The following is a 15,382-nucleotide window of genomic DNA, read 5'->3' as shown; positions in this document are numbered from 1 at the left end:
TGGTTTGTTCTCTTTGCTTTTCTTTCTCTCTCGGCAGCCTTTCCCCTACATTGTTGCCTTAGTAGTCATTTATTTCTGACCTGTAATTGGGCAGCATCATAAGAGCTTTCTTTGGCTCAGAGCAAGGGGGAGTTGTATTAAATAAGCTAGTTCTTTAATTACTGGCCTGCTTATTGTGTGTTAGCAGGAGTGGCTAAAATGTCAAAGAAGCTTTTGCTCAATGGCTTTCACCCCGGAGGATCAGAGATTGTGGCAGTCCAGGGAAGGCCCTTGAGTCACGCTGGGTCTTTGTGATTCTTGGTAGCAGAGCATAAGGCAAGTGGAAGACTGCAGCTCAGGCCCTGGTGGCCCTCCCCTCTTGAGGTGCAAAGCGTGAATCAAGCTGGCCCCAGCCTTCTAAGAAGGTGATGGGGAGCCGTGGCCAGGACTTCAAGAATCCATTCATCCGCTTGCTTTGAGCAATTGATTACCACTTGCATTCCAAAGGCTCTATGGAGGGTCCCTTTCTTGCTGTCACACCAGTAGGGGGTACCCCAAAATTGGGGGAGGGGAGCAGCATTGAGGAACTGTTCTGGACCCCAGCTTGCTTGGCCTGTCCTCTTCCCCTACTGACAAGAAAGAAAATGGAAGGGGAGGCTGGTGCCAAAACAGCTTCCTGGTGCCACTGCAAAGAGCAATCCGACTGGTAGTGGGGAAGTGATTAAGAGGTGGTGAAAGGGGGGACTAGTAGGAACTTTCCCCCTGTGACTGACCCATAAATTTTGGAAACCCTGGTGATCACCCCTATTAAAAAGGCAAAAATATGGGCCACAGAGAGGTTATTCCAAGTTCATCCTGAGACACCGGGGCAGTACTGGAAAATAAACTTCTGACTCCTGATTCCTGTTCTACAACATCACTCCGGGAGAACCACGTCACCCCTCGCCTGTCACTCCACTCATAAATACAAGCAGATGAATCTGCTTCCAGAATTCCTTCGCCCACTCCTCCCACTTTAGCTAAAGGTCTGTCCCCTCCTAGAGTGTGGGAGCGAATGTGTTAGCCAGCGAAAGCTTTCAGGGCCTTTGTGCAAGAGAACAAGGAAGTCAAAATGCAATAGGTAGAAAAAGACCAGAGAAACATCTGGAAGAAATATCTGGGTGCATAATTATGATAACAGTTCCCAGAAAGGTCCCGGCTTAAGATTTCTGTGGCTTCTCTATTCCTTATCTGTTGTACACCCCCCAAAAGTAAGGCAGCCCTCCTTGCCCTGGCGCCTCCCCATAACCACACTCCCACCCTCTGCATCATTAAAGAAGACAACTCCTTTATAAATCTTCTTGGAGTTACCTTCCTATTTTAATATGGATTTGATTCTTACATGCAGGCATCATAGCCTGTCTTTTACTGATTTAAGATGGAATAATTAGGCAACAGACATATCTGAAAATAGATACCCTTTAAGATGCAGTTCCTTTCTTTGACGACATAGTCGGGAGAACCTTCTCAGGCTTGTTTTGAAACAAGACAAGCCCTCTCTGGGGAGTTCCAGACACATCTTTTGCCCCTCTTCAGCCAGCACTTGTTAAAACCCTGCCGCAGTGAACCTGCCCATATTTAGATCAAACGCCCAAGTGCAAATCTGAAGGAATGGAGGCTAATTTGAGAATGTAAGATCCATTAAACTATGCAAGTATGCATGAACTGGAAAAAGTGGATCCCATACATAGCGCTATAGCCCTTAGCTGTTAGCAGGTGTGAGTCAGTCAGTTGTACAATTCATTTGTCTACCTAATTGCACTGAAGATAGGCTTTTACTTTGCCTATAACATCTCTAATGAGTAGGTTTTCAGTTCGATCTAACTAATTAATTCTTGTTAACTTCCTTTGCATTGCTGTTCTTTTAATTTAACCAGAGACAGCCCAGAGTTGCGACTAGTGTTTAGTCTCAACTAGATTACTCCAATTCATTAAGGGCTGTAATTGTTGGTCATACCCTTCCAAGTGGTCATTACAACCCCTGGCTTGCATAGTGAATAACAGCAATTTCCTGACTCCAACAGCCTCTTGTGTGAAGGAGGAGAAAATGCTAATAAAGAAAGAATAAATGATTCTCTACTCCATTCAGGGCTGTGTAGATTTCTTTTGCAGCAGAAATTGTACTGAGGTGGTAAAACGGGCTTCTTGCAGGCCCCCTACCTCCACCCTGAACGAAAACAATACGAACCAAGTGAAGCATTCCCTGCTACTGTGATTACAGCATCCGTAAAAGTGATTATATGGCTGTTGTAATCAACTTCAATGAAAGCTGCCTGTTAGAGCTTCAATAATTACTCATTTCTGTTAACAGCTTGCTTTCAGTTTAGCACTTTGAGGCCAAGGGGGGGGGACCCAACCAAAAAAAAAAACTTAGGGCATTTTAATAAAGGATCCCGCTCACATGGTATTTTTGGGGGCTAAGTGCTTGTGTGTGGGCAAAAAAAAAAATGGACATGTAAGTTTTTGTCGCTTTCTCAATAGCAATCCCCTTTCATTTGAAGCTTAGATTCTATTTAACCAGCAAAAGCACAAGTTCATACAGGGTTCAATCATGTACGAATGTTTATTGAAGGAGGTACAATAGTTTAAATAAAGTGGTGGTTTTAAATATTTTACCCATTTCTTTAAACAAATTGCCAATCCTTAAAGTCTGTGCTAAACACATTTCAAAAGCAAAATACCACAAGGATCTTTCAATAAAACCTCCGCACTGAGGGTCTCATTTGCTCCCCACTCCTTCGCTTTGGATGTATTTTATTATTAATTTTAGGGGGAGAGGGCAAGGTTGGGAGAATCAAATTTGTTTTAAAGTTCTTCAAATATTTGTCCTCAGTGCCTTTTTGGGAGAAAGAAGAAAAGAAGAGATTCCTTCCAAGTCTAGTAAGACGAACCGATCAGACGATCCAGATCCAGTTTAGGGGGTCTGGACAAGGTGGGATTGGGCAGAGAGATGTTAAATCAGAAACCCTGTAGAATGTGACCCCTATGCTCTCACGGTTCTCACTTTCAGCATTTCTGAAAGACAAACAAGTCAAATAAACATAATATTAAAAAGACAACAACAATAGAGGCCTTGTTTTCATCAAAGACAGAAAGGGAGACCGCCAATGTACAGAAGTTCTTTGAGCTCAGTAACCATCGCCTAAACCAAGTCTCCTCCTTCCCTCCCTCCCAAAACCAACTCCCCAAACAGCAAATGCCAGAAACCTTACAAGAAAATTGGACCCTGTTCTATTTCCTTGCCTTCAAAGTACAGATAATTTGGGAAATCCTCAAAATGCCATTTCATCACAAATCTAAACATTTTTTTCTTTTGTTTTTGTTTCTTTGCAACATATAAAATCCAACACATATCAAATTCAAATTATGATGCCTTTGAAAATTACTTAGGAAAAAACCCCCACTAACCTTTAAATTTTATTTAATTTTTCTCCCATCACAAAATGATTCATGAGGAAAATCTACTGTTTTTTTCCCACATGTGATATGAAAATACAATTAAAATCCTTTAATCAAATGAAGTTATGTTTTATCGATACTAACAATCCCATTGATTTTGATTTTATGTAAGATGCTCTTTGAAGGGTCAAATTTCACTGATTTCAGTATTTCGCTGAGCTGTCTTGAGCAACCCACAGCAAGAAGATAACCTGTCTGGAGGATACACATTCTTCATCTGCACACATGACAATATTCAGCACAAGGACAGTGGGTTCCGCATTTCTGAGACTGACTGGTTGCATAGAGTGAAGAAGCAGGCCTTCATTCATTCCCCTTTACAGTTGCTCCACTGGCACATTTCAAATGGGTTTTCACCCAAACAGCTCTTTCTGGCTCACACATCTTCCTCTGCTCCTTCGCATTTCCCACATGTTCATTTCATGGTGAATTGTGCTCCATTTGACTGTGTTTCTTATTGATGTTTACAGTTCGGCTCCCTCACCATTGAAGTCCAGCTTTGACCAGGAAAAGGCAGGGGTGAACGATGGGAAGTGTGTGTAGGCTGCGAGCTGGGACCAGGTGCAGGGAGTGGAGTTGCCAGAGAGACCTGGTAGTTCAGGGCTGTTTTGATCGTACTCCTAGGTCTCTGACAGGAGACCTAGAAAGGACCTGGGATTCCAGAGCCAAGTTTATCGCCCTAATCCTTTCTTCATTTCCTTCCATGTTATCAAGCTGTGATGGTCTCCTTTTAATTTGGATTGCTCTATTTCATTAGATATTTTCGTCCTTTTATGAAAAGAGGAAGATAAAGCTACATATTTGAGATTCAAATGAAAATGAGACAGTCCATTTTTAGACACTTAGAAATGTTAAATGTTGGGAGAGAAGAATGTAACAGTATTATTAGAACCTTGAGATTAATTTTATTTGTACTTACCTATGTAAAATTACAACTTAGAGAAAAACATAGTTTTTTTATTAACACTTCTATAAAATGTACTATATGTGAAATATAGGATAATCAGTGTTCGTTTGAGGAGGATTTGAGTGGTTTTATTTTGGTTTCCCATTTAAAACAGTCACATTATACCAAAAATCCCAAGAGATTGCCACCAGCATACACAAGCCAGGATGAGAGCATAGCGGGTAAGAATCTTAGTATGTATTCTGCAAAATTGTATATTCTCTGAGTGAGAAAAGAAATAGACGAGCCTCTGACGTCAAAGGAAGCAGAGTTGCCAGAGGAGTTCTTCCACTGAGATTTGTATACCACTGTTGGGTCCCTTGGTTTCCAGTTCAGTGTTTTTTTCTGGTTTGTAAACTCCAGTGCCTCTGGCTTCCTTTGTTTATATGAAATAGTCCCACCCAGGTGCCTATAATAACCACCAATGTTTGATGGCATTCAGGTCTTTCAAGCCAGAGCATCAAGCAAGACAAGTAAATTGGTGATATTCTGACATTTGTATTCTTAAGACAGAAAGCTTGGCTTTAAACCTTTTAGCAGAAGAGATGATTAAGAAAGGTTCAGTAGGTAGGTGCTAAGAGAAATTGGTATGTTAGCCCTGCAGCTTCTGGCTAACTTATCAAATTACAGCATTAGATAAGCCTCTGCCTTCCAGTTGCCCACGCTACCAAATACCAGAATTCCACAGTTGTTGGGAGTGGGAGGTGGGGAAGAAACTACAGAGATTTCAAGGATCTACTCACAATTAGTCATTGCATTTGCAAACTGAAGGCATTGGAGTGAAACAGCATAATCTTTGCTTAGACGCAAAATAGTATCTCTTTGATCCTCATTGTTGCCCTGAGAACTGGTGAACTATAGGGTGCTCCCAGTTTGGAATGCCTGTCACAGTGCTTTGTGTTTCTAAAAATGCTTTCAATAAATATTTGCCTCATTTGGATGTTACTGTTTTTTTTAAATATCAATCAGAATACCTGCTTAAGAAAACTCATATGTGCAAATCTTTTTCTTCTAGAACTCCCAAACTTTTCAAGAGAAGGATTTAATACTTAATTTCTTTTTAAGCTTATTTTAAAAATAATGAATATAATTATGGTGTTAAAACGTGATATTTTCAATATGTACACATTGTGGAATGGCTATATTTAAATAATAGACATACGTATTACCTCACATATTTATTATTTTTTAATGGTGAAACACTTAAAATCTACTATGTTGGCAGCATTCAAGTACACAATACAGTGTTATTAACTATAGTTGCCAGGTGGTACAAGAGATCTCTTGAATTTACTGTTCCTAAAAACTTTGTATCATTTGATGAGCATTATCCCAATCCTGTACCCTTGGTGCGTCCATCCCTTGGTAGCCACCATTCAATCTATTCTGATTCTGAGTTCAGCTCTTTTAGGTTCTACATGTGAGATCATGTGGCATTAGTTATTTTGTGCCATGTTTATTTCACTTAACAGAAGATTCTCCAGGTTCTTCTGTGTTGTTGCAAATAACAGGATTTCCCTCCTTTTTAAGGCTGAATAGTATTCCAGTGTGTGTGTGTGTGTGTATGTGTGTGAAAGTGGGGCAGTCGGGACTCAAATTGGTGCCCTATGGGATGCTGGCACTGCAGGCCAGAGCTTTAACTCACTGTGTCACAGTGTCAAGCCCCTACTCTTAGCACTTTTAAAATGTGTAATATTCTATCATTAGCTATACTCACCGCACTGTGCAACAGATCTTAAAAAACAAACAAAAAAACCCAACCATACTTGGCCCAATTACCCGAAGAACCACCGTACTGTTTTTCCTAATGGCTATACTAATTTACATTCCTACCAAATGTTCCCTTTTCTCCACATCCTTGTCAACAGTTCTCTTTTTTTTTTTTGATAATAATATCTCATTGTGATGACTCAAATTTAATTTGAATTTCCCTGATGATTCGTGATGGTCAGCATTTTTTATATACCTATTGACAATTTGTGTCTTCTTTTGAACAGTGTCTGTTCAAGTCCTTTGCTCATTTTGTAACTGAATTGTTTTCTTTTTAATAAGTTGTTTGAGTTTCTCTTATATTTTGGATATAAATCTTTTACCAGAGTTACACACAGAGAGAAGGAGAGGCAGAGAGAGAGAAAGAGAGAGAGAGAGAGAGAAAGAGAGAGAGGTCTTCCATCCACTGGTTCACTCCCCAATTGGCCGCAACTGTTGGAGCTGCACCGATCTGAAGCCAGGAGCCAGGAACTTCTTCCCAGTCTCCCATAAGGGTGCAGGGTCAAGGACTTGAGCCATCTTCCACTGCTTTCCTAGGCCATAGCAGAGAGCTGGATGGGAAGTGGAGCAGCTGGGACTTGAACCGGCACCCATATGGGATGCCGGCACTGCAGGTGTCGGCTTTACCCGCTACGCCACAGTGCTGGCCCCATGACATTCTTAAGTAACATTATTAATGTTACTAACATTTTGTACAAAATTCTTAAAAAATGACTACATCTCTTCTACGTAACTGAAAGCAATATTTGGTTAAATACCATGTTTGTAAGGGGACTCTTCATGTACTTCAAGATGTTGCTCTCATCATTGCAGCTTACCAGCAAAAGCCAATGGTGAAGAATAAAAGAATACATTGATGATTTTGGTGCTGGTGAGAAAGTGGCAGAGGGGACACTCATTACTTGCTGCTCAGAGTGTTTAAACCAGCATAAAGTTTTTGGGAGAACAATTAGGATATATCAAAACTTAAAACATGCATCCCTTTTAAATCAACAATCTCCTGTCTAAAAATTATTTAGCAAAAGTATTTGCATACGAATATAAGAAGATGTGCACAAGAACGCTCATTACAGTAGACCCTCAGTATCTCCAGGGAATCAATTCCACCCAGGACCCCCACAGACAGCAAAATCTGTGGTGAATAAAGTCTCTTCCATAAAATGATGTGCTTTCTCTGTATAACATTGGCCCATCCTCCTTTAAATGTTCAGTCATCTCTAGATTACTTATAATACCTAATACAATGCGAATGCTATATTGTTCCACATAGGGAATAATGACAGGAGAAAAATATTTGTACACGACAACAGAGATGCAAGTTTTTAAAAGTATTTTTGATCTGCAGTTGGTTGGATCTGAGAATGTGGAACCCAGATACAGAAGGCTGACCGCATAGCATTATGGATCCTACAGAAAATTGGAGACCATCCAAATGTTCATAAACTAATAATAGATAAATTATGGCACAGCTATGGCGTACAAGGCAGCCATGAGTGACGTGGAAGGATGCCCACGATATCCTGATGAATAAGAATAGGCAAATTTAAGAGTAGCATGCAGAGGCTGCCACTGCACACGCCTGGGCCTTTGCACTCCCAATGCTGCCTGGACCTGGAGCCCTGAGCCCTGGCTCCTGTGAGAGGATGCTCCAGGCGAGGGGGGAGGGACAGCATGCATGTGGTGCTCTCCCACCTCTACCGGGAGCACTTGCAGCGGAAGTGCAGCTGGCCAGAGGGTGTGTCACACCAACTGAAGGCTGTGACAAAACATGTACACCTGTGGGTTCACTGCCCCAGATAACCCTGACTGGGCTAAGGGGCAGGAGGTGCAGAAAGTGGGACTCATACAGTTTGAAAAAGTCACAGAAGAACCCGTGGGCATCGCTCTGAAGCTGAATGAGAAGCAGTCCGGTACTGTAGCCAGAATTCTTCATGGTGGCATGATTCATAGATAAGGTTCCCTTCACGCAGAGCACGAGATCCTGGAATTCAATGGCACAAATGTGATTAATCACTCAATAGATCAGCTGCAGAACGGCATGAAAGAAACCAAAGGAATTATCTCGTTAAAAGTAATTTAACCAACAAAGTGGGCTTCCTGTACTACAGATGTTCATGAGAGCACAGTTTGACTACAATCCCAAGACAATCTGATTCCCTGCAAGGAGGCAGGACTGAAGTTTGTCACTGGAGACATTATCTAGATCATTAACAAGGATGACAGCAAGTGGTGGCAGGGGTAGATGGAAAGCTCTTCCAAGAAGTCAGTAGGATTGATCCCGTCTCCTAAATTCCAAGAATGGCAAGTGGCAAGTGCGGTGCAGTGTGCTCCAGGTGAAGCCCCAGGCTGGGAAGAAGAAAAAGAAATACAAAGACAAGAACCTTGCTAAGTGCGGCTCAGTTTTGGACCGGTTGGATGTTGTCTGACTTCAAGGAAGTGGTTCACCATTGGAGGGTGAACCAACGGCAAAAGGAAGTCCTTTCTCTCTGTCTCTCTCTCTCTCACTGTCCACTCCGCCTGTCAAAAAATAAAAAATAAAAAAAAAAATTAAAAAAAAGAGGAAGACCCTGGTGCTGGTCAGAGCCAGTGGGATGAGCTGCAGCCATATCAAGGATGCACTGCTCAGCCAGAATCCGGAGAAGTTTGTGTACCCTGCTCCATATCCAACATGATTGCCAAGAAAAAGCCAGGAAGATGGGAAGGGGTACCACTTATTCCCAATGGAAGAGATGACCAGGAACATCTCTGCTAATGAGTTCTTGGAGTTTGGCAGCTCTCAGAGCAACATGTCTGCACAAAATTTGAAACAGTGCACCAGATTCATAAGCAGAACAAGATGGCCATCCTTGACACCGAGCGCCAGACCCTGAAGAACTTTTGCCTCTCGTTGTGTTCATTGCACTTGCCAGCCAGGGTGCTCAGAAGGAAGCCCTGTAGCAGCTGTAGAATGCTGCTGAGGATATCCACAGCCACTATGCTCACTACTTTGACCTCTCACTGATCAAAATGGCGCTGATGAAACCCTTAAGAAGTTGGAAGAAGTATTTGACCAAGAATGCAGCTCTGCACAGTGGGTTCTGTACAGCCCTCTCCAACATTTAGAACCCTCTTTCCCTTGCTTTACAACAAATAAAACTGCTGCAGCTAATTCTGTCAGCTTCTGGCTCTCTACAACTCTCTTACTTAAGCCAATAGGATTCAGGTCCTCTTGCTGAGGTTTATACAGGGGGCTGGGGTTGGATTTTGCTGATGGATGGGGCACTGACCTGGATTTCAAATGGTCCTCCAGAATCAGCTGCTGTAAAGGGCTATCAGCATGCAACTGCCAATCAAAGCTGATACCCAAAAGAGCAATGGACCCTGCCCTTCTAAGGCCTGTACTCTTCACTTCCCATCATACTCAGCTTTTCATTTGTTTTTTTTTTTCTTTAAATTTGGAGAAAGCATTTTTAACCTCAGCTTTCTAAAATGCAAAAATGAAACAGCTGAGCCATAGAATGTCTGCTCCCGAGAAACCCTTAAAAGCAATAAAAAAATGTTGCTGTGTTAAAATGCAAAAAAAAAAAAAAAAAAAAAAGAGTAGCAAGCAGTCTGTTTTCCTTTGTTAGACTGAAATGTACATGTGTACATTGACAACACAAACTAACCTTACAATGGTATCAGAGTATAGAGGGCCTGGGAAATAAATTTTACTTTTGACTATTTCAAAAATATTTTCAGGATTTAATGAAACAATTGACTGGGAACCTATAGTTCAAAAATCTTTTAAGTCTATAGGACAGTCCATTTATGTAACAGAGAAATTAATTACTAAAATAAAATATATTCAGATTACTGGGCTCTAGATTAAAATAACAAATATAAGATTTAAAAATATAAGAATAAAGTCCATCTAGAAAATATATAAGTAATTCTTTTAACATTGATTTATCAATCACATGATTTATCTATCTTGGGTGTTGGGGTTAAAGAGGAATTTCATTTATATTAGCCTTAAAAAGAGGGTTTAGGGTTAGGCATTTGATAAAGTGCTTGCCGCTATCCCAAATTAGAGTGTCCAAGCTTGGCTGTCACTTCCAGCTTCCTACAAGTGCACACTCTTGGAAGCAGCTGGTGATGTTTCATTTACTTGGGTTGCTGTCATTCTCAAGGGAGACTCTGACTGAGTTCCCAACTCCTGTATTTGGCCTGACCCAGACTGGGCTAATGTCGCCATTAGGGGAGTGAACCAGTAGAGGGGTGTTCTCTTTATCTCTGTCAGATGCCCTGCCTTCCAAATAGATAAAATAAATACTTTTTTTAAAAAAAAAGAAGGTTTATTTTGGGGGCTAAACATAAACTAGGATTTAAACTAGAATTTTAGGAATAAAGGAGCTTCTGCCTTTATGCCAGAGTGTATTTTTTTGTTGTTGTTGTTAGCAAGTAAGAAAAATCCATCTAAATGGTTTAAACAACAAAGAACAAATGGTTTAACTGGAAGGAAGGAAGGAAGGATAAAGGGAAAGAGAAAGAAAGAGAAGGGGGGGAGAGAGAGAGAGAGAGAAGAGAGAGAGGGAGAAAAGCAGATCTACAGTTTCAGCTGAGACTTTATCCACCAGGTCCAAAATACCATCAAAGAGCTCTCTTGGATAGTCCTTCCATGATATCAACTTCATTCTAAGATTCACCAACTTTGTGATGCCACAATGTTTACTGGTAGCTCTCAGAAATTTACTTTTCTTAAACCACCCTGAAAGAGAGGGGATACCTTTCTGGTATTACTAATAAAAGTCCTGATAGGCTTTATGATTACCTAGACCGCATTCCCAGAATAACCCAATCACTGTGGCCAGTTGATAGATGCATTTGTTGGCCCAGCCTGGGTCACAGTCTCTGATGGTGCATGATGGCATGGCTGAAATCACACTTGCCATGGTTTGGCTCTAGTTTGGGTGTCCCTCAAGGCTCTGTGTATGGAAATGTAATCCCCTTTGTGAAGTATGAGGTGGGTAGACACTTCCTTTGACTTTGGTGTCTAGAGATGGACCCTTTGGGAAGAGATTAGGTTTACATAAAGTTGTTAATGTGGAACACCCATGATTGAAACCTGGTGGCTTTACAAGAAGAGTGAGACGGATCAGACAGAGGCATACACAAACACATGTCTTCCGTGTGTCATGCCATATGATCTCTGGGCAGCCTTAGGACTCTGCAAGTAACATGGCCATTGTCAACTAAGTCCTTACCCCTCCAGAACCAAGAATCCAAATGAACCCCTTTTCTTCATAAGATATCTTGCCTGAGGAATTTCATGAGATTGAAAAGCTGACTAACACAACATGGTTCCACACATGAAAGAGTCAATGCATGAAGCATGGACAGCAACCTGGTTGGGTTCACTGTGATTTCCCAAGGCATCCTTACTTTTCTGTGCCCATCTGCTCCATTCCCATCCCCACTGGCCTGTTTCTGCTGTTTGCTTAGTTTCCTTTTGCAGTTTATGCTTGGCATTCATGACCTTGCTCTTCTCACTCCCCACTTCCACCTATCCTGTTATGACTTTTCAATTTCTGCTCCCATAAGGCTGGACATCTATTTTCATTTCTTAATTCATGTCTCAAAATTGAGATTCTGAGGGGCCCAGCTCATCTTTTTGAAGGAGGCCACATGAACTGGCCAGTTTGCAGATCGCTTGTCCTGAGTTAGGCATGCAGCCTCGGCCCAGTGATCTGGGCAGTGAAGGTTAGGGGAGTCCAGTCACTCGACCCAAAGCGTGATAGCCTGGGTGAGAGCAGTGCCTAGTCCTTTAGTGCTGCCACAGCAAAATACCTGGGACTTGGTAAGTCATAAAGAACAGATTTTATCTCTCACAGTTCTGCAGGCTGGAAGTCCAAGATCTAGCATCTGGTGAGGGCTGCTGTTCACTTCCAAGATGGTGCCTCGTTATCGTGGTCTCAGGAGGGGACAAATGCCATGACCTCCCATGGCAGAAAGGCAGGTGAACAAAAGGGGCTAGCTAAATCCCTTGAGCCTTTTTATGAGGACGTTAATGCATTCATGACAGCACAGCCCTAGTTACCTAACCATCTCCTACAGGTCTCACCTCTTAATACCATTGCATTGGAATTTAGTTTTTTTTTTTTTTTTAATTTTCAATTATATATACAGAAGATCAATTTAGCATATATTAAGTAAAGATTTCAACAGTTTGCACCCACACAGAAACACAAAGTGTAAAATACTATTTGAGTACTAGTTATAGCATTAATTAAACACCTAAGAGTAATTGTGTGTTAATTACAGAGTTCAACCAATAGTTTTAAGTAGAACATAAAAAATACTAAAAGGGTAAAGTATTAAGTTCTCTTTTTTCTGTTTCTTTTTGTCTGTTTGTTTGTTATATAGTTTTTTTATTTAATAAATGTGAATTTACAAAGTGCAGCTTTTGTATTGTTGTGGCTTCCCCCCTCAACCTCCCTCCCTCCCGTGGCCCTCCCCTCTCCCACTCCCTCTCCCATCCCACCCTTCATCGAGTTTCATTTTCAATTACCTTCATATACTGAAGATCAACTTAGTATACACTAAGCAAGGATTTCAACAGGCTGCATTCACACAACTGCACAAGGTATAGGGTATTGTTCCACTAGCAGTGTTTTTAAGCTTTATAGTAAAACACATTAAGGACAGAGATCCTACGTGGGGAGCATGTACCCAGTGACTCCTGTTGTTGATTTAACAATTGGCACTCTTATTTATGATGTCAGCAATCACCCGAGACTCTTGCTATGAGCTGTCTAGGCTATGGAAGCCCCTTAAGTTCACCGACTCTGAACTTGTTTAGTCAAGGCCGTATCACAGTGGAGGTTCCTTCCTCCCTTCAGAGAAAGGCGCCTCTCTCTTTGATGGCCTGTTCCTTCTGCTGGGGTCTTGTTCACCAGGATCTTTCATTTAGATTGTTTTTTGCCACCGTGTCATGGCTTTCCATGCTTGTGAGACTCTCATGGACCTTTTAGCCAGATCCGAATGTCCCAAGGGTTGATTCTGAGGCAGGAGTGCTGCCATTCTATGAGTCTGCTGTGTGTCCTGTTTCCCCCGAAGGATCATTCTCTCCCTTTTAATTCTATCCTTCATTATTTGCTTACACTGGTCTTATTTGTGAAATCTCATCGACACATACCCTATCTTTTTGTTCGGTTGTGTATTTGTATTTATCACTTTACTAAGTGCGCTGGCATTGGTACCTGCCTCCTTGGTAAGACTGAGTTGAAATCCCCTGGCACATTTCTAGTTCCACCATTGGAGGTAAGTCCGAGTGAGCATGTGCCAACCTATGTATCTCCTCCCTCTCTTATGGAATTTAGTTTTAACACAAGATTTGGAAAGACATACTGAAACCATAGCAGGGGGCTATGGGCAGAGTGTTTGCTATGGATGGGAGTAGAGGTAAGGCACGTCAACTCACAGGCTGAGCAAAAAAAGATGCAGCTTTTTAAAGGAGAATTTGTACTATTTATATGTACCTTTTAAAATAATAAATCTTTACCCAAGAATATGATTTTACCTCTGATTTTCTTCCATAATCTATATCATATTTGCTTGCATATAGTTAATTAGGATAAATCTTTGTCTTTTGAAAGTAGGGTGGGTTTTTTGGAAATAGCCAGAAGTTATTTAGAGTTATTTCTGATTAAAGATAATGAAAGTAGGTACTATAAATTTGTCAAAAATGCAGTGTGACTATAAAAAAGAGACAAATTATCTTTTGTGGTTCATAAACTGACCCTGAAGGCAGTTCTAAAAGGAGTTTTAAAAGTGTTTTGAGCAATGACAGCACATTAAATAAATGTATGATCCTCCTGAGGTGATTACTTCCTTTGAAGGACAAAGATTCAGGTGTTTGTTCAGGTGTGTGTGTGTGTGCGCGCGCACATCCTATTACCTCATGATTAATCTTCCTTCTATAGCAATGAAGCAGCGATCTGAATCTAAGTTCAGGAAGAGCAGATATTCAGTAGGTAAGCCTTGGGACAGTGATACTTGATACTGGATTTTCATACCTATGATTATTCTAATTGGATCAGATATGCATTGGTTGAAAAACGTTTTGAATATTACCTCTGATTGGTGCTTCTATCAGCAACCAATGCTACTCACTGACAAAGGGTGGGAGAACTGGCTGACTACTAAGTTAACCATAAATATCACAGGAAATCACAAAGCCAAAGTAAGATCCTTGGTAACCAGAAAAGGTATGCAAGAGCAAGTCCAGCTCATGATTGCTTGTGTTTTGAAGTCCCCAGTGTTGGAACCTTCAGTGTGCTTCTATAAGACATCCAGTTTCATAAAATTTCCATCAAGAATTAGAGATGGTAGAGGGGGAGAATTCCAAGATTGTGGAATAGGGAGGGAGCTTACTGCTCTAAGTGGGGGAAGATAGTTAAAAAAAAAAGAAGTGGAGAGAGTGCAATTTCAGGGAAGGGTTAAGGAGAAAACTGCAGTGAACATCAGTTCACTGATGAAAAGAAGAGGGACACTATGACTCTACATGGAGGGTGTGGACATGCAGCATGAGCATAGACACAACACAGGACCCCAGCAACTGAGAGCCTCAGCACCAGCGTTGAAGAGTGAGCTCAATTCACAATAGCTAAGATATGGAATCAAACCAGATGTCCCTCAACTGAAGGCTGAATAAAGAAATTGTGGGATATGTACACCATGTAATACTACACAGCAGTAAAAAATGAAATTCTGTCTTATGCAACAAAACGGATGCAATTAGAAATCATTATACTTAGTGAAATAAGTCAGTCCCCAAAAGACAAGTATTATGTTTTCCCTGATCTGTGGTAACTAATAGAGTACCTAAAAGATAATCTATGGAAGTGAAATTTACACTTTGAGATGTGATGACTATGAACAGTCCTTGTCTGTTAAGGAACAGTTTTTTTTTTTTTTTCATAGTATTGGTTGAACTCTTTACTTAGTGTAGGGTTAATCTTCAGTGTATAAAGTTTATTGAAAAGATCTTTGTCAAAAACGAGAATGAGAATTGGAGAGAGAGGAAGAAGATGGGTTGGAGTGTGGGTGGGAGGGAGTGTAGGGTTTGAAGAATCACTATGTTCCTAAATTTGTATGTATAAAATACATGAAGTTTGTATATCTTAAATAAAATGTTTATAGCTTTAAAAAGATTTTGGAAAGTGGAAT

General features: G+C 41.0%; 1 pseudogene; it reads left to right on the top strand.

The window, feature by feature from the left end:
- Nucleotides 1-7,740: 7,740 nt before the first annotated feature.
- The window catches only part of LOC100351516 (55 kDa erythrocyte membrane protein-like), a 45,104-nt pseudogene continuing 37,462 nt past the window's right edge, over nucleotides 7,741-15,382 (top strand).

The sequence above is a fragment of the Oryctolagus cuniculus genome, chromosome 7 (genome assembly GCF_964237555.1).
Source record: "Oryctolagus cuniculus chromosome 7, mOryCun1.1, whole genome shotgun sequence".
NCBI classification, from domain to species: Eukaryota; Metazoa; Chordata; class Mammalia; order Lagomorpha; family Leporidae; genus Oryctolagus; species Oryctolagus cuniculus.
The sequence above is the reverse complement of the archived record's forward strand: the minus strand, read 5'-3'. Positions and strand labels throughout refer to the sequence as shown.